Raw genomic sequence first — 19,211 nt, 5'->3', positions numbered from 1 at the left:
AGACGCATCCAGTTTTAGTAATCTCATCCCGTATTCTGTTTTGTCGACTAAGCAAGCACGCCATACCATGTAGAAGGGCGTAGCTGCCGTTGTCAAAGCTTAATTAACATTTATGTAGTAATCATTATACATGTGTTATACCTCACCAGTCCGTGAGTGGTATTCTAACAATGGCCGGAATCTGAGTCCGCCCCGTACTCCATCGACCATAAATTCTCTCAAAGAACAAATCCGGAACGGTGTATTTCCTTGTGGGTCGTGGTTTTTGCTTTAGCAACTCTTTTGTTACTTCTTAGGATTTATTCATTTGAAAAGATCCGGAGCAAGAACAAAAAAATTATTAAATTCAAAAGTCTGAGAAGTAAATTTTCCGGTAAACATAAATTCGGACGACGTTCTTAGAGAAAATATCGAATTTCGTCGAGGCGTGTTTGCATAAAATATATGTGGGCGGGTGTTGGACAATTTCAATATTCTGGTAGGAGGCTCTAGTGGTTGTCTATTAGACATATGCAAAGCAGGATTCGGGACCCTGGAACTGCTTTGAAAACCAAATGACAAGCTTCAGGATAATTGAAGACCCGGACCGGCCAGGCTCCGATCCTCCCATCGAGATTATTGGAGACATTCCCGACACGATTTATGGACGGCAATCAAAGCAACTATGAGTTAAAAAGTATATGGAGCTGGAGGGCCATTCTAAGCCGCGTCTGATGAAAGCGCGGCTTTACGACCCGCAATTATTCAGCGAAGCGATGAAGTCGTGTGGGTTGTACTACGTTGCCCGGATTTTTTGAGGACCAAAACTGACATCACTCTATTTTAAAAAGGAACCAAATATTATGCGAGTTAAATATTTATCGATTGGAAGTGGTCGTGGTCATTCTTCGACCTTCGGGGATGTCTGGATGTCCAATTACTGTCTCGGAGACCCGAGAAGAAAAATGGAAACAAGGTGATCAAAGCGACACGAACTTTGACACCCGATGACATTTTGCTGTTTGCCGATAGACCTCCTCGATGTATTGATTTGCTAATGGAGCCCTGCTCTGAACCACTTACCGCTGTTTGTGAACGTCGGTCCGCGACTCCCTTTGATCCCGTTTTATTTATGATGCCGCAAAGTGTGTTTCGCGAGTCAATATTAAGTTATATTACAAGCAATAAATTAAAAAAGCCGTGTTGTCGCTGCAAATAATTGAAGTTGTGTGGCGGTGTACGCGACATTATAGTGTGCTAAATTAACGCTTTCATAATAAGATGGAATTTTTCGTGGCGGAGGTCTTAAGGCTAGTTTATGGTCGATGAACATTTCTTATTATCATGCTCTGAGAGCTGAATTGCTTCTATTAGCCGTATTTGAAGTAATAAACACAAGCGTATTATCTTGATGAAACACTAACATTGCATTACGGATACAAAGTAAACGGACGAAAAGGAAATGAATAAAGTAGTACCGGCTGTTAGCTCTCGTAATTACACATAGCGTGTCTGTTTATGGGACTTTCAATTCTTTCACCTGCTTTGAAATCTGTAATTCGGTACCATTTTAACGGAGAAATCAGTATTTCTTCTCTTTTCTACTGTATTAAACTTGTTAGCCGTACCATTTATCATCTGCTTAGACTAATTTGATTATCCCCTTTAATTTCAAAGGTTACTTCATTGCTGTTTAATAATTTAGAAGGAAATCTATTCGACTTTCCGGTATCCATTATTGTTAAATATTTATGCGGAAAATACCGATCAGCTTGATGCGTCTAAAAATATGAAAAAAATCATGGTTATTTATGAGTGATGATAAATTATTTAAAGGTGCAGAACTCTATTATTACTTATTGTCTTAGTGAAAATGTAAAAAAAATATTGAAATAGCAGTACATAAATTTATATCTAATTATTAGATCATTGTAACCCAGACAAGTAGTGTAAAAATAGAGAGATTCTGGAGCCGTCCCCACTACTAATTTGGAAATGTTTTAATATGCATACTTGATCATTTTGACCGATAAGATTTGTTAAAAAGAAACGACTATATAGCTGTTTATTTACCGGTTATTACTCGTTATTTCTTGTTTTACCCGTTTTTTATCTGTTTATTACCTGCTTTTATCTAACTGCTACCTGTTTCTTTCTAACGGATATCTGTTTATCTTATTGGTAGTAGTGGGGGGCTGCTCCAGATTACACTACTCAGTTAGTTTGAATATTTGACTTAGTACCCACTGCTTTTACATTATGTTTTTTTTTCGAAAGATCAAGATAATTTGTAATCGAGTCATTCTTGGATCTAAAAATGTTTGTCTGTGAAACGTCAAATAAAATGAGAAGTCGAAAGGTAAAATGGCATGATCAAAAAGATGATGATTTTAATAACTAAATTTACGATTTATCTTAAAAAAAGAACGGTCCTGTTATTATACGTCGACGACTAATTCTAGCCTATTTTGCTGTTTTACCTTTTAAATTATTATTCTATTTAACATTTTATGTGCAGAAAGTTCAAAAACAGACATACGTTTTCGGATCCAAAGATGACAATTACAAGATTCCAAATTATCTTGATTTCTCGATACAAGTGAAATAACCTGAGTTTATTAAAAAAACAACTCAGGAGTGCTTTGAAAAATATTTTGCATGTCTTTGATTATTTGTTCTTTTATCAATATGACAGATATTTAAAATTCATTAGTGGACGATACATACGACGACATACGTTCGCCTACTGCGAGTTTTGCTTTTAATGTACACACGTTATAATATTGCTCAAACATTCTCCACGTACTTCTTGGATTCGTTTGGGGCTCAAGAATTTGACGTTTGCGATTTGTTTCCTATTAGACCCGTCGTTTTTTCTCCATCTATAATGCTGTGTTTTTGCACTTGACGGAAGTTTCGCCTATGAATCTTCGAGATTTATTTCGTTCGGTGCGTCGACCGACACGAGTTGATTTGCAATTTTCAAGTTAAACTAGACGCGTTGATCTCCAGAAACTTGCGAAGGTGTTTTACTCTGTCTCGAATAACGAAGATAAAGAAAGCTAATCTTTGATAATGTGTTTCTATAGTAAATTCGATAATAACGTCCATTATAGGAATAAACCAGGTGTTGTGTTAAAGATAAGCCTTCTCCAGTCCGATTACGTTCTGGTAAATTACCACAGGCAACGTTTCAATTTAACGAAAGCACTAGTAAACTCGTAGACTTGGCGACCGTCGTCGTCCACCTGTAATTTAGATAATTTCCCGGATAATTCCGGTTAGTCACAAATGTGATTTAATCCCCTCACCGATATTTAAACCCAATATAATTTTATTTGCGTTTTCAACCAATTTACATTTCCCACTCGAGTCGGACGACAAAAATTTAGTCGTAATTGGGCTTAAGCACGAAAGGTCCTGACTACAGCTTTTTTCACTCCTTCCTTATAATGAGGCGGTAAAAGTGTTGAATAAACTCATTTAGCTTCAAACTCATATTTGGAATGGTCCGATCCGGATCGCTCCACAATGTGTATTACACACATACACACGTTGCATGCTGCTTGGGGCGGGCATCCAGTAATTTATACCCAGCGATACCGACTCGACAAGTGCCATTTGTATGTGCCGTGTTCCACCCTACGCACTGTCGATACGACACACACCTTGCGCTTTATCAACGACACACGCTAATTGCAGACCAGATTATTAGCCATTGTTTCAAAATTGCTACCCCACGGGGAAAAATGTTCTTTAAAAAACTCTATGTAGTAATGGCACAACAGATTGTTCAATGAGATAAAACCCCACAACCACTACCAGCTATTTCAAACAAAAGTTATAAAGAGGACATTTTGGAAATTAAACCAAATAAAAAAAATTGGTTTTGTAATGCAATATCTGTAGACTGTTGGGTTCGCTGTGGCCAATGAAGCGGAATATAATTTGCTACTAATACTAATTTGCTCACTTGTTTTATATTCTAATACAAAAATTGAAGCACTACCTTCGTAAAAAATTATGGTTAGGTGTCTTTTACTACAAGAATTTTATCTGTTGAGTTGAGTTTATTCAAATTTAATGTTAGTACTTATATTTTAAAACGCATCTGTTGATATGAAAGCTATTTACCTGCAATATAAGTAAAATTTATACCTTAAAAGTTTGTTATTACAGAGAGCAATCGGATATTTGTCTACTGCACACATATCGTAATCCAGAAATGACAATTTTATCTAGGTTCGACTTTTACTGGCAAACAGACAAGTGTTTTTGATGAAAAAGTGCAACTACCATTGGAAGGTTCCATAAACTTAATTTTTAAATTGAATTTCGGTAGTAAACGGTTTTCCGTTAGACGTAAACGAGCAATTATTTTAAAAATAGCAATAAAACGGGCAGTGTGTCATAAAACTGCACCAATATCAGGGGTGCAAGTCACGGATTAAACCGGGCCAGTGTTATGAACGAGTACGGCCAAGTATAAAACAAGGTTTTGCAATTACAGGCAACTTTATCTTGCACCTTTTTGACTCATATAGAAGGCTTTCGAGCGTCTCTCTACCGCGTTTATTATCTCAGTTCCTGCTGGGGTACCCTAGGAACGTGTCGGAACGGAACAAATAAGGAGGCAAAGAATATAAAAGACCTTATAAAGTTTATAATTTTGTATCGGCGTAATTTAATTACCGAGCATCCAGCAATGCTAATTTTCTTCTTTCTGGAAGCAACGAAACCCGTCAACTCATAAACAGGATAAAATTTAATTTCTTCCACAAATAAAAGCTCGGAAATTGAAGCTGAAACCTTCACCGTCACCGTATTGCCAGACGGATTATGTTTTGACGTCGATCCCGAAACGTTCAATTGTATAACAGCTAATAAAAGAAGAAAATAAAAATAGAATTCTAAACACGTTTAGATGTGTATTTAGGTTTAGGTATATATTTTGCTGGAGTAATTAAAATCTACAATCTTTTGATTAGTATGACAAATAGGACCCAAAGAGAAATAATCAAGTCATCTCAGAAACCTCAACTTAATGAAACGACCCAGTTTCCTACACTAACGCCGACCCACAATTTGAAATTTTAACGGATTAGGTATTCGACCTAGATGGCGTAGGAAATTTTATACCGATTTCTGGACAGTTTCTTTGTTTGTTTTTTCGTCGACGAGATTAGGGTTGTAGCAAAATTGCAAAATTGGTGCGTAAGTGATGAAAAGTTGAACCCTTCCATTTCCGTCCGTGATATGACAGTATTAAATCGGGCAACAAAAACGAAATTACGGCCCGATCTGTGGTCGCAGCGCCACGTACGGTAATTCCAGACATTTGTTACTAACACAGCTGTAAACAGCAGGGTTGCCAAATAAAAAGCTGGCCGCATCCCTTCGCCGAACGTTTTATATAAATGATATGTCTTAATTGAGGCCGCAGAGTGCAGCTTTTGCGCTTCTATGTTGTCTGTGATTTGTTGTTATTCCTCGTTTTACTGTTCCTACATAGTCTGGACATTAATTACTCCTCGGTTTTTCCGGAATGAGATTGCTTCATTAAATTAGTATTATTAGTATTCCGGAGATAAGACGGAACGATGTGGGACTGGTACGTTTTAATTTCGTTCTTCAGATGCGATGCATCCCGGAATTTATCTGTAACGTCTCTGGTATGTTCGGAATTTTATATGAGATAGGTTAGAGGTGTACTAGGTCTGGCATAAACGTCCACCACATATAAATAGATCAAAACGTAATGAATTTTCTAGGGGTTCTTCCTGAAAATCCTGGATTATCCAAACAGAATGCGAAATCAGAACTTGTTTCGCAGACCAAACAATGAAAACGTCAGCATGATTGAACGTATATACCTACCTACATCATGAAAGAAACAAAGATGCAACAAGTTTCATATCGGCTCTTTTGAAATGCTAATTTCACACTAAAGCTATTTGCCAAATGGAGGCATAATGCTCACCCGTAATTTATTCCGTTTCGGTTAAATTTGCTTCGAGACTTCCTTTTCTATACACACATAGTAGTTTGTCGTTGACAAAGAATTTATTAGACGATGGTTTCCGATATCAGCATGGAGACGTTTTATCGGCACTGGGGGCGATTTTTCATCAATTCCACGTGACTGCAGCCGACGATCCGAACCCAAGACTCGCATAAACATAACGCGGGGCGGCAGGACGATGCTTGGAAAGGTCGACGTTTCTTATTTTGAGATCAAAGGAGCCATTTAGACGCATCCAAGACCAAACAAAGAAAAGAAAAATAGTAGAATTTGATTTTTGGAGTATTTTGCTAAACATAATTTATCTGTACCTAGTATAATGTATGTAGCTTATTAAAAAGGACGAAAAGTTGAAATGTGTTATGACATTTTTGAATGTTATTACTTTAAATATTAGAGCTATGGAGATGCGCTTTCGAAATAAATCGGTTGTCTTTTTGTTTTATTCAAAATTGGAATCAGTCGAAACTCATGCAAAATTGGACAGCAGTAGTCCAATTTTGTAGCAGTAGTAGCAGTCGCTGATATACCTACTAATTAGTCTAGTGGTTTGTAACTGTTTTCTCTCTCAATGGGTCAGTAGTTCAGTTTTAGACCGAACTCACTCAATTATACTCTTCGTTCGTTGTCAAGCACGTCCTTCATTAAACTGGAAGTTCTTCTATAAATAGCATCAGTGAGGCGTTGTTTCAATAAATTATACAAGATCTTTCCGTCATTTTAATTTCAGTGACCCAATTACTCATTTCAGCAAAAGGGCATCGAATGATTTTGGAAGATCATAAATTTGGAATGTATGTGATTCGGTGCTCCCGATACAGGTCTGTGAATAAATAAGCAATAAAATCCGCGAGTCGACTTGGTTTGAACGTAATCGCGAGATTTGTAGCCAATTGATATGATATGTTGGACTTTATTGGCGATGCTTTCGTAAGTTAGTACTTTAAATTACCATAACCTTGCAGTTATCTCAATCATACTATCTGCGGGATTTCTACTAAAGTGGGTGGTATCTACATTCATATTTCAATTGAAAATTACTTTATGCTAAAACCACGTGTGCTTTCGCTATGTCTAAAACGGCTTTCGTATTTGAATTAAATTTAACATAGCAGTCTATGGTATGGTATGGTATGGTATGATATCTTCTCGTTAAACATTATTTAATTCTGTGCGAAAAGGGGAAACGTGTGTTACAGTCCAAACTCGAAACATTTACATAATTTTCCATCAAAATTGCTTTGTTCTAATGCAGAACCGTGCCGACGGTGATTTTTGTTAATACCTAGAAAATCGATACGTGACCACATACAGGAACGAAATGCATAATAGGTCGGCGATGAGAACCACCAACACCGGGAAATTGTGGGGGGAAAACGTTCTGTTAAGTAAAGGCAGCGACGGCACGTCCCTCTGCCCTCGGGAACAGTAAAGTCCGGAGTCGAGCTCCAGCCACAGATTAGCAAAGCTTATTCATTGCATAATTCATTGCCAACGTTTCAGGCATTATTGTCACCTCTCGCCAACGACATTCCATCATCTCTACGGAAAGTTAAGAAGCGGTCGCATTTCCAAGCCTCTTTACGTGGTTACTACGACGACGCTTCTGGAACTTGCTTAATTCCGACAGGAATCTGACGTTTTAAAGTGGATGAAACATGCGGTGTAGGTTTCTCGGCGGACATTCTCATTGTAATTTCTCATCTTTCGTTTAGTGAAAATGTGTTCTTTTCTTTTGAACGAGATAGTGGCTTTTAATTGTCGAGAAACTTATTTCAGGTTTTTGGAGAAAGAATTATCAGAGTCAGAGTTATAGAAATGAAGTTTGGTTCATCTGAAGAGAATGGAGACACAAAGACGATTGTTAAATTGAATTAGACCCTTCACGCAGAAACTGATAGCTTTATAATATGAGAAGGCTATTTTTACGACCTCGGTTTTACTGTTTCTCCACCTAAATGGTGGAAATTGAATCACTGTTGTGCTTATTTTGTATTCTCCTCTTGCAGTGGAAGTAATGACTTTTATTTTGTTCATCGTATTTATTTAGTCTAGTAAAATCTATTGCCTTTGATGTTTGTTGTTTTAAAACAGGGAGCATAGTGTTACCAAAAGAATAATTAATAGCTTGTTCGATTGAATAAACGAATACTAGATAAAGTAAATTTGGAAATTGTGGAATATGAATCAAGACAAAATTTTTAGAATACGTTTTCATAAAACTGGAATAAACCATTACGTAAAGTAAACCTCAGTGGCAAACAGTCTAGATGAAGGTGTAAAAAGCCGGTCTGTAAACAACGTCCACTCACTTCAGCTGTAAAGGTGTAACGTAATTGTTATAGACTGAAGCGTTTCTTTTCATCATCTACGACTTTAACTGCAACAGTCCAATAACGAACGAACAAAAAAAAGAACATTGACAATAATGAGTCTGGAGCACTATTATTCCGTACGTGAAGATTATTGCACTTATCGTAACGAAATCTTCGTGTTAAATTGCTCCGAGTTATTTTAGTCAAGTTGTAATTGGATTTCGCAGCGCCGCGACGGCGGCGGCGTGTGCGCGGAAATTTATTTTCAAAGAATCAACTCGACGATATTTTGCGGTTTTAGCTTCCCATCTGATAAAATTCCTCCGAGTGACTTAACTTCAGCAATAACAAACTTTACTCGTCTGCACACAAATTATAATATTCGAAATAAAAGTAAATTTAAAGTTTTGTCAAGTGAGGCACCGGATAATTACACAGTTCATATTGTGGGGTTTCGTTCTTTTTTAAATTGGTAGTCGTTTTATTAAATTTAGCATTTTGCTAACGTTATTCTTTTTCGTGGTAATTTTTGTTTATTATTTTTTTTAAATTTGTACGTCTGTCAAGTGACAAGTTTACGTTGGAACGTAATAGAAGTAAGAGCTGTCGCCGGAAAAGCTTTACCCGGACATCAGGTGGCGGCCGTGACAACTCCAAGACTGCGGTAAAAGCATCGTTACTAAATAATGAGCAGCTAACTCTGTTATTTACATTTCCTTAATGTAGGTGATCTTCTAAATTTTTACGCTTGAGTTTTATCTTGGCAAACATTATTTAAACAGCGTTTATTCTACAAAGTTTCGTGACTGCAAGAAGGTCGCAATCTTCGACCCAAAAACCCTTCATCAAACTCACCACGATGATGGTAAATTTTCATGGCTCCCTTCGGTTACATAAAACAACAATAAAACGAAATGACAGATAATAAAGTTTCGATATTTACTTGCCAGAGAGTCTGTTGTTAAATGCGAATGCAGTAATATTTCATTCGAGTCAATAATCCGAAAGAATTAACCGTGAAGAATTTTCCAAGTAGTGATTGAATAGGTTGTGGAGGGTCACAGGATCAACTAATTTTAAATGTCTACGTGGCCTCGGAACATATTGATTTACAAAATAATTCCTTTAATTATTTTTTTTTAATTATAAATAATGCGAGGAATATTTCAAAATCGATACGAGGCATATGAGGAACATCGACGCTCAATACGACATCAAGGTTTTCTTAGGGGTTGCACATATACTACAAACTGATTCACGTGAATGAATCTGTTGGCAATCCTGACTCTAATTTGGAAATTGGGAATTTTTTTGTTTTTAGTTGTTTGTACTTCAGATACTTTCTTTGCTTTTATTTGTGTTGTACTTGCTTTACTTTTTTATTATTTTTTTAAAAATTTTTGAGACACTTTATTGTATCATATACAGGTGATTTAAAAATGTGAGTCATAATTTATACTACGAATACCACTCTATAAATGATAATAGATATCATAGTATTTATTGTCCTACCTCAAAAAATAGTAAAATTATAGGTTTTCAAAAATTGGTATGAAAAAATGGTTAAATTATGCCACACACTTTTGAATCACTCGATACATCATTGTGATATCTATTCGGTGTACAGCTTTGTGTTTATAAAGTAACATTGGAGGGGCTGTTTTCATTTTTATTTCAAATTCATAATTGAATAGGTCTCAAAGCAATTAAAACTAGTTGCTTTGATTAAATTGAATTTGTCCTAACGATACAACGTTTTTGGTTTAAATTTTCATGAGAGAATAATGAAAGAAACGTGGATAATTTAATATTTGCTTTAATTTGAATACAATCTTTAATTTATATCCCCGGATTAAAAAGCAATTTTAATATAAAGCGGTTAATTATTTTGTCCGCCGACTGGTCGTCTTGGGAACTTCTTGTATAAATCCATAAGGATACTGTTCTTGTTTTCCCTAGTTATCGCCGATGAAATTTTTCCGCGTTAAAGTTTTTTCATTACTTCTCGGTAAGTTGCAAATGCGGTATAACGAATTAAGCTTCCCGGTACCGGTATTAATTTTCGTTGCACTTCTTTGCGGATAATACTCGTTTAGTAAAACTCATCAAGTTGCAGACTCGAGCAATAATCACGTATACAACTACTAAATCAAGTTTTAGTAGGACGTCAGTCTTTTTTTTCTCACCACTTTTATAAATTGCTCCTGCTAACGACTATAAAAGGAGATGACAAGAACATGTGTTGAACAGCTCAACGGAACTGTTAAAACAATTTTAATCTTTTAAAATAATACCGTGACAAGAAAAAGAGCTTTTAGTCTTTTAAGACTTAATAATAATACACAACGTTCTTGATGTTTATGTTTTACGTAAGACGTATATTTCGTTCGGGAGTTAAGTAATTAGGATTTTTTCCATCTCGTCTATAATTCCTCGGTTATTGTTTGTGCGTCACTCGACTCTCAGAAAATTGCTCGCTTTTCTTTGAGCTTTACGCCTCGTAAATGTTTAACAGTTAGAGGGCACACAAAGCGATTATTTCCCTCTTTAAATTTTCAGCCGGTGTCTCTTCACGCTTCTCTTCTCGTGCATATGTATACATGCCCCCTTGCAATTTTAAAGCGAACACGACTCGCCGTGAGACCATATACGCTTTCTACTTGTTATTATGCGATATTTTAAGCCGCAGCGATGGTCTGCATGAGAATTTGCCGTCCCCGGACGCGTCTTTATCTTCATATAACTACGTCGCCAGATGCATATCTGCCCTATCGGTTTAGCTTACAGACGACATTTAGTGGTCCTAAACTAGGGTTTAAATATAATCCGCAGTGAAGCTTACTCGTCTATGCTTACCGGAGACTTGGGGATTGGTAACTTCACTCGCAAAGTGTCAATTTTTACTTGTATAAATGCTCATTTGGACCCGACTCTAATTCCATTTTCTGATGTACAGTTAATGCTAAGCTGGCAGTACTTTTTGCTTGGTATTCTTATTTTTAGACTTTCCTCAGGCTTAAAATTTGAAAGTAAGCAATTTTATTTTACAGCACAATTGTGCTGTTTTTTTCTGTACGAAATTACATGACTCATGAGTCTAAGGTTAAACTTATTTTGGCCAAAAGAATTCCTGCAGTTAGCTGCTGGCTGTGAACTTTTAATAAAGCTAAATTATCCTAGCGAGTAGGAAAACTCGTTATAAATTAAATTTAATTAAAAGTAACCGAACATTCAGCTAGTTTAAATAATAATATGGTTCTTCATCATATATCCCATTGTATAACGATTAAATAAAAGGTCCACCAAAAATTAAATGTGTGTAGGCATAATGTAATATGTGAATACTTATTATTTTTATTCGTAACACGCTTCCTCTCGAAATGGCTGCCTACCTTTCGCACATTCAAAACTAAGTGGGTAGATGTGTGTGTATCCATCCTTTCCGGAAGAGAGGTTCTAAATGTTGTTATATGTTTTCTCCGGTACATTTTCAACATGTTTAGGAATGCTGCTTTGTGACATTACATCGTGAATATCCACACGTGAGGCAATGAGGATTGAACGTGACCGAGCTTACGCTGAGCTTTTTAAATAAAAGTAAACGGTTTTCAAATGGATGTCGACTTGCTTTAGAATCAAGTGACTGATTTTCGATTTTTTTTTCAGATCAGCAGTACGTTCAGGTTGTCGGAGTCGACGTCAGAGCCGGTGAGTATATCATTTTTTTGGCTTATCCTCCGCTACGGGGAATCACAGTGTCATCTATAGGCTCCTGGTGTTTTTTTTTAATGTTCGGTCATCGCATTAAAGGTGCCGTTCTGGTTAGATCTGGGTAACGTGTCGCCTTTTTTTTTAACTGTAAAGCTTCGAATGGAATTATATTTTATGGCGACGGCGTGGCGCTGCGTCGCTTGCCATAATCATAAAGAGAACCTTTATGAGCGTTTGCGGAATGTACGATTTTTTACGACAAAATTTTTGAGGATTTGTATTTATGAATTACCCAAGTCATCTCTTTTGAAATATATATAATTTTAAATGATTTACAAATTTTGGGTCTAATGGACTAGCATTTATTATTGAAGATATTTGGTTGTAAAACCTGTTTTAACGACTTTCCCCTGATGACAATAATCTTCAATCTAAACACCATTATGTTGGCATGTTTACCACTTGGTTGCTATTATTAATAATTTTACGTGGTGTTACTCGTAATTATAAATTATGTAAGGCACAACAAAAGGTAACTTAACTCACGGTTAACTCGGACGGACGGAATATTCTTTATTGAATAACAAAACAGTACCGTACCTAATCTTTTCACAGTTTTAACTGAGGGTACAAAACGCAATAATTTTGTTTTTTCTTGAGAAGCTATATACGGAGCAGCTAACTTTGCGACCGTTTCTTCTTCTTTAAGCTGATGAAACAGTGAACTTTTGTACGAGCAACGCATCAGAATAAAAGCTCGTTAGTGGCAAATGTACGTTCGGTGTTTATGGCTTTAAGTAGCTCGTTCGAGCCACATTAAGGTGGGATAAGGCACGCCACCTAATTATATGCAAGAAATAATAAAAACCTACCAGTCCGGTTATGGCGTGCATGCGTCACGTTATGTGTGGGCCGTACCGGGAGCGAGTTTCCTGGGGTTTGCGTGCACTATATATTTTCAGTCGACGGCCCTTGACCGTCGCCGGTAGTTTACCGGAATTTTCATACGAAACCAGATGCACGGCAGATGTTTACACACAAGTCGATAATAGCGTGATTGTAGCATTTTTACCGGAAAATCTGAATAATTAAGAATCTATATGTAGTTAGTTTATGCTTCCTTTCTTGTCGGATTACACCTAGTTTCTAATAAAACTAGTGTCTAGTCTGCGTTTTGTTTGATTTTCACAGCAGGAAAGGGTACATCCGTGTTTTGGTGGCACGATCGCAAATGTTGCGTGGCCGAACTCTAGTTTAATAACGCCACTGTCACGACTTCATAATGTCGACCAAACACCACTAAACCTTGCTTCTCCACGTTTAATAATAATGTAGGGAAAGAGCTAAAGTTTCTTCTCTGAAAGCGTTGAAAGTCAACACCAATAGCATGGTCTAGTATATGTACATACATGCAAAGTATAGGAAGGAAAAATTTTGTTGGTTCTATCAGAACTTGTTTATAAGGACGAAAAACTAGTTTCGTGTCGGTCAGCCTAATACCTAAATGTAGGGAAAACAGTTATTTAGGACCGAGATAAAATTTTAACTTTTCGTTTTGTGCTAAATCGCATGTTGTAATCGGTGTGATTTCGTGATATACGTAATCATTGGAAATCCGAAAGTTTTAAGTGTGCAGCGTTGGCCGACCCCATATGTATCTGGGGGAAAGTATAAAACTATCATGAAGTGTAATCTCTTAAATATACCCTCGGTTCTACCTAAGTGTTTTTCGCAATAAACTGTCTCGAGGGAATGCTTTGAAAATGGGAAGACCGCCCTTATGTCACCCAGTAAATAATAAATTATAAACAGCATTAGATACTTCACATTATTTAGGTTAACAAGCGCGAAAATGCGTGGGAAAAATTTTACCACCATCGATCTTTTTGTGATTTTCTACATTCAGGAGAGAGCTCTTTCGGTAAATAGATTACCAAACTTTAGAGTAATTGATTCCAGTACTCGTTTAATTCATTACAAGTTGAATTATTCTTTGGTAAAGGTCCCGAGGTCAAGACGTTCTTTCTGTTGGAATTTGAATTAATGTTCGCGAGCTGCCTCAAGAAAAGTTTTCGATCAGGAAACATCATCAAATGCTGATTAAGCTTCATTGTGATATTTATACTGAATTTAAATTAGGACGCATCTACATAACAATGAGCATAGAAGGTGGGGTGTCTCGATGTAGACCGCGGATTACCATCCAGTCGCTATCTAAATTGTAAAATTCGATAATTGGTTCGTCCTTCGAAAATATCCAAGCTGTCTTTCAGATAATCGTTAGATAAAAAATTTGCGTCCTTGAGGTTATTCCACAGAGAAGAACAAACAGGTATAGAGAAAAATATCATACATTCTTTATTCTGTCAATCAATCAAAATTTATTCAATTTGCAGGGTTATATTTGAGAAATCTGTCAGTTACACCACGTGGCAGAAGAGATAAAGCTGGCACAATGAAACCACTTACTACAACAGAATATATCTCTATTGAATCGTAAATCCGTGAATTGCGGATGTGACACTCGATTGTTTTGAGCGATACCAGTCCGTACTCGACCGAAAAAACGATATTGATTTGTATTGACATGACCAAAAACCAACTCGGACAAATAAAAGTTTTTTTATGGGGGGTGAAAGTGTACAAAATCAAGTTATTTATACAACGTATATGCAAGAGATCGTGGATGTTTCTAGTCGATACACATTAAAAGTTGGATCTAGCAGCAACTCTCCAGATAGTCTTTTCAAACTGTCGAGTGGAAAGCATCTAGGAAGTTTGTTTTATGCTGTCCGCCTGTTCGAGTAAACGTCGAGTGCCTTTCCGAGTTTTCCACTCGAGGCATTGTGCCGTAGACCTAACACGAGATTGGACCATCAGGGTCGTAATTTTTCGAGAATAACGACGATGGTTCGCCATTGCTTAAAACTTCAACAAGCTCCGTTTGCAAAACTTACTTTTGACTAGTTTTGATTCATTTCGATCTGAGAAATAAACTTTCTTTAATTACAACTGGTAAAAATTTGATTAGCGATAATAGTGATTTCATCGACGCCTATTCTCTGGAGAAGGGCCTCATGGGGTAGCTTATCCGGTCGTCCATTTAATGTTTGATGGAATAATGCGTTGTTACTGCTTTTCGAGGTGGAAGCGACGGTGCATTTCATTAAAGTTTTGTGCGTTTCGAGAAGCATTAAAGAAATTTATCGTCGTGGGATTTCCATCGACCTGGCCACGCTACAATTTTCCTCTACTATTTACTAAAACGTTTCGAATTACTAACGGCTGAGGTGCATTCTGTTCGGGCGTGTCTCGACCATCGAAATTGTTATGCCGCACATAGGGAAATCAGGATTTATGTCATATTTTCTAATCACTGTATGACACGCAGCTGGAAATTTTCGTAGGGTTCATGCAAATACTCTCAGTAATGGCTGTGGGTATTTATTTTGTGCGCTGGGTATTACACAGTCGAAGTTAAACTAAAACTGTATCAAAGGAGGCGTGTAACAAGATGTCTTCTTTGTGAAATCGATAGCACCTTGCCGCGTTCTTTGACTGCTATTAAAGACCGTAAATTAGTGTAATTTAGGTTTTGAGACGTAATTTGAATGAAAAAATCAAAGAATTGCAATGTTTTTTTTATAAGCAATTGGGCTGATTTAGCTGTCTGAAATGCGATCGTAGTTGCGAGGGCCACTCCTTTCTTCTTGTCGGAAGAGTCTCCAGTTTCGACGCAAGGGACAAGATGTGTGTTATTGAAACTTGACAGCTACCGAGCCTTTATATGACTTCACAGACCATCGAACAAACATTCCGGACAACACTTTTCGCTTTTATTAGATACCTTTTATCTTTGTAATGGCCAATTCGAGAAACTTCTTCGGTTGAGCTCCCTTAAGAATTTAAAGCGAATTGGAAGGTAAGTGTCGGTTTCCACTATAAATTAATACTTTAGTGGCCAATGTCACGTCACATTTTGTATTTGAACTAAAAAAGAGGACAAGGGTAGGAACCGGAGAAAATATCACTTGTCGAGACACTTGTTTGAACAAGATATCAGACTTCAGGTCTCTTGATGTTAGAAGAAGGTCACTAATTTCCGGCAAATTTGTTAGATATTTACACTAGTGACGATCATTAAATACGACTCCCTTGATGATAAAACCTCGGCCAAACATCATCGTAGGTAGTATTCAATTATTGGGTAAAGGTAAGTGGTTTTTATGCTAAAGGTTATGCAAATATTTGGCGGTTACAGTTAACACTGACCGCTCTTGGTTTATTTACATTTTGCTCAAATTGAATTCGACATTAGTTCGGTTCAATTGATAAACTAAGGTTACGAGTAAGAAAATTTATTTGGAATGCAAAGGATGTATGTACATACAACATTCTAAGATCGATTACAAGATCGAATTCTGTGAACCCAATTCTCGGTGACTTTTTGCAAAAAATCAGGTGTAATTTCATTAATGTAGCATTCGATGTTTAATTTCAAAGCATATCTGTTCGAGGTTTCTCGGCATAGACCAACGACTTCAGATATCCTCACAAAAAGATGTTCAAAGGTGTTAAATCACAGTTTTTGGATGCCAATTAACAGTTTCATTTTTTGAAATTACAGACTCACCAAACTTTTCTCCCAATAACTCCATAGTGGCATTGGCAGATTATTTTTATAAAATTTTTGGAAAATAACCAAACGTTCTTGAAGCGTGTATTTTGCCATGATGAATTGTTTACTATACATAACACAAATGACAACTAGTAACATTTCTACCATTTTAAATTTGGTTGAAAAGACGTTTTTAAAACATATCGTGCCTATTGGGAAATTTTTGATGAATAATATTAATCACGATCTTCGATAAAGGTATTTGTTTTAAAGATGTGTTAGAATTTAAGAAAAAGAACTACTTTATAAGTTACAATTGAAATTACTTATGGGAAATATGCTACATGAAGGTGGCGAGCTTATGGACAATTGAAGAAGAAGAAGCCCCTGTTCTCATATTCTCATGTGGAGTTTCCCAGTCTTTTGGAAATTATGATGTAACAACACGGCGATTTTAATAAGTAATAGGAACTTTTTATTCTGTAACACAATGACGTATTTATTTATTTAGGAATTGTTTTTTTTTTACTTTACTTTTAGTTCATTATTTTTTCGGAGCTTGTGTTTTAGAATTGTGACGTATGTAGATGTCTTAGAAAATTGTTTTCAGTAATCGCTTGAATATGAGAGTTTTTGTTATATAAACATTGATAAAGTTTAGCTATTTGAAAACTGAAAAGAGGCGAAAACTCACATCAGCTAAATAATTCAAACTACTCGTTGGCATGATTATAGTAGAAAGTTTTTGTCTCCCAAGATAGAGCTCGTATATTTCCGTGCAAATTGCATACGGTATTGAAGTGGTCGGTCGCATAATGGTCCGTTTTCTAGTCGAGCTGCATGTATAAACCAGCAATTAAAAGTAGCGCCGTTCTGCTTGCGGTGAAAAACGTCCGGTGACGCATCACCGTGCTTTTTCACAGTCGGATGGAAATATCGGCTTTCATAATGAATGCTTTCCGTCGGCCATATCGAACCGAGTGCCAGTCGAAAGTAGAATGGATGTTGTGTGTACGCTTAATTGCGGACCAGTAATGGATGAATTCGGTTCGATTAACTGCTGAAAGTAGGATAAATGTTTCCACGCCACAATATATAAACACACATTAGCTATCTTGATGGTTGATATGGACTGATAGATACGTTGTATTGACGCGACCCACGCATCCTGAACCGCCAGTGGGACACGCCTCCGTAAACTTCGAACTCTATTCAAAATTATGATTGACCTAACGACGACCATTGTCAACTACCAGTGTGCACTAAAGGAGAAAAAAAGTTGCAAAGAAGAATATATTGGGAACACTTGAAATTGTGGAAGACTATACTTCAATGTTTAAAAATTTATTTTAGATTTAGTTGCGATTATGGTCAGAAAAGAATTCTCCTTCTGAGAATCGTATTTTATTCAAATCTCTCTCACTTGAGTCGGATGAGTTGTCTTTATTGACCTAACGACGTTCAGCATTGTCGACAACATTTCGAGAATTATCATAAATGAATTCCAACCGTTCTTGTTATCCACGACGCAATATTTGAGGTAAGAGTCCCTGTCGGCTATATTTTATCGGTGAATACTCAGCCTGCGACAAGCTCCAGCCCAATAGGTGTCGGCTATATTTCATTTTCGCTTATTGAGAGTTACGATCAATGAACCATAATACACATAACCTAAATCGATTTTCTGTGTATATCTTTTAACTTCTTGAATATATCGCTCGAAATTCATAATCCACTTCTATGAGTCAAAGACAGAAGAGAACAGAAAATCTTAAATAGTTGATATAATCTTAACAATGGAACGGGAGATCTAAAGCGCTTTTAAAGTTTGAACTCTTTACCGGATCAATATTTCAGCATGTAGGTAGATCAGTCGAAGAATACGTTTCCACACTGGTTTCAGTACAAAGTGAGAGGTGAGAGGTATTCAATTTTCAAATGTCAGTTTTAATTTTTGCCTGGGTAAATTATGGAACGTTGGGAGACAGAGCTTATTATTCGTCCTTTATGTTATCCGAATAAAAATTAAGTTCTTAGTTCTGTCGGCATTGTGCAACGGAAATGGAATTAGCGAGAGGTCGAAGTCAAATAATTAGCTTTGACATTTGAATTGTGATAATGCTGAGCCTTTACAAGTGCTTTTGGAGAGATAAAACAATTTCGAAATGTTAATTACAAGATCTGTCTGTTTCATAATTGCGACAAATGTCAACCGGAAAACCACGATGAAGCCCTTTTTGAAAGAGTACGTTGGGACAAGTGCCACCAAAAGAATTCTATTTGCGACGAATAATAATTGGTCTGCCTTGAGGACCTAAAAAGTCTCCGCCATAAAGTGTGAGCTGACGTCGCATTTTTATGACGGAAACCTAACAAATTGCGGGTTTAAGAAAACAAAATTGAGTTTTTGATTGCTTTGCATAATTTTACAATTACTTAATATGCGTTAGAACTATATTTAAAGACTTTTTTCTTTGGTTTGCGTAAATTACGTGCACTAATAATTGTATTATTATCATGGAATAGCCTTAATGCCATCTAACAATAAAGTAATTTTGGATTGTTT

At 36.6% G+C, this 19,211-nt stretch overlaps 1 protein-coding gene across 8 annotated transcripts in view; it reads left to right on the top strand.

Moving 5' to 3' along the window:
- Positions 1-19,211, top strand: part of LOC123014944 (tyrosine-protein phosphatase Lar) — a 225,594-nt gene that overhangs the window by 108,027 nt on the left and 98,356 nt on the right. For all 8 annotated transcript variants that reach the window (XM_044414279.1, XM_044414284.1, XM_044414283.1 and 5 more), the window contains one exon: positions 11,983-12,024. The gene's annotated coding sequence lies outside the window, so the exon portion shown is untranslated. The remainder of the gene's footprint in view (positions 1-11,982; positions 12,025-19,211) is intronic.

Source organism: Tribolium madens, unplaced genomic scaffold, assembly GCF_015345945.1.
Source record: "Tribolium madens isolate multiple individuals breed KSU strain unplaced genomic scaffold, Tmad_KSU_1.1 Scaffold_97;HRSCAF=244;Tcas5.2_LG3a, whole genome shotgun sequence".
NCBI classification, from domain to species: domain Eukaryota; kingdom Metazoa; phylum Arthropoda; class Insecta; order Coleoptera; family Tenebrionidae; genus Tribolium; species Tribolium madens.
The sequence above is the reverse complement of the archived record's forward strand: the minus strand, read 5'-3'. Positions and strand labels throughout refer to the sequence as shown.